Raw genomic sequence first — 1,321 nt, forward strand, 5'->3', positions numbered from 1 at the left:
TCTTTGGCTATCAGAAAATGTGGTTTAATCTTGTCAAATGGACAAGGACCCAATTCACATAGGGAAGCCACCCTGCTTCAGAAAGGTGCAGTATCTTCTGGTAGTCTGACAGCCATAGAGAGGCCGAGTGGCAGCAGGAGAGAGGATGGAAGCTGATGGGTGACACTGAAAGATCAGGTGATGGTCAGAGAGAGGGAACTCAGCAAGAGAAAGAGCAGTGCTTGGTCATTGAGTCATAAGAAATTAGGTCTAAGGAATTTTTCAGATTGCGAACTTCCACAATCTTGTGTTCAACCAAACTAGGAGAGAGCACCCATAATTAACAAGGAGATCTCCTTTTGCCCTCTTGTCACACAGGTTTAAAGTCATTGGTCCCCAGCTATCATATTCTGCAGGTGTATTTGCCCACTTTGTCATGGAGTTCTTTGATTCTGACCCCATAAATGATAGGGTTGAGCACGGGCAGGAGGAGGACATAGAGGTTGGCCAAGATGATGTGAACATGGGGAGCAACGCCCTTTCCAAACCGGTGAATCAGAGTGGTTAAGAGGACAGAAGTATAAGAAATCAGCATTACACAGATGTGGGCTGTGCAGATGTTGAGGGCTTTTTGATGGGCTTTCTTGGAGGAGATTCTGAGGACAGCCCTGATAATCAGGCCATATGACAGGACAATGAGTGCCAGGTCTAACCCAAAGACTAAAACCACTATCACCAAGCCATACATCCTGTTGACTGTGATGTCCCCACACGACGTCTTTGCCACAGCCATGTGGTCGCAGTACGTGTGGGCGATAATGCGTTTGGCACAGAATGGCAGCCTCCTCAGGAGCAGGGGCATGGGCAGAATGAAGAGAACAGCTCTTATCAAACCCAGGAGTCCTAGATTAGCTATGCATGTGTTGGTGAGGATGGTGGAGTATCTCAGAGGGTTAAACATGGCAACGTATCGATCGAAGGCCATTGTTACAAGGACAGCTGAGTGCATCGTATAAACAGTGTGAAGGAAGAAAGTCTGGGTGAGGCATCCACCCACAGTCATGCCCTTCAAATTGAACCAAAATATACACAGTGCATTCGGCATGGCGGATGTAGACATGCCAATGTCTGTGACTGCCAGCATGCAGAGAAGCAGGTACATAGGCTTGTACAGGGTCTGCTCTTCGCTGACAACAAAGAGAATCATGAAATTTCCCATCTGGCCAATAATGTAGAACATAGAGAAAGGGATGGAAATCTAAAGGTGGGCAGCTTCCAGGCCAGGGATGCCCATTAGAATGAACACTGAAGGATCAGAGGGGGTGAGGTTGAAAACTGCCAT

The 1,321-nt window shown here is 47.4% G+C and overlaps 1 pseudogene; it reads right to left on the reverse strand.

Annotated features, from left to right (window-relative positions):
* Positions 1–382: 382 nt before the first annotated feature.
* LOC140916155 (olfactory receptor 52P1-like) lies at positions 383–1,321 on the reverse strand (annotated as a pseudogene).

The sequence above is a fragment of the Lepidochelys kempii genome, chromosome 1 (assembly GCF_965140265.1).
Source record: "Lepidochelys kempii isolate rLepKem1 chromosome 1, rLepKem1.hap2, whole genome shotgun sequence".
Classification (NCBI taxonomy): Eukaryota; Metazoa; Chordata; order Testudines; family Cheloniidae; genus Lepidochelys; species Lepidochelys kempii.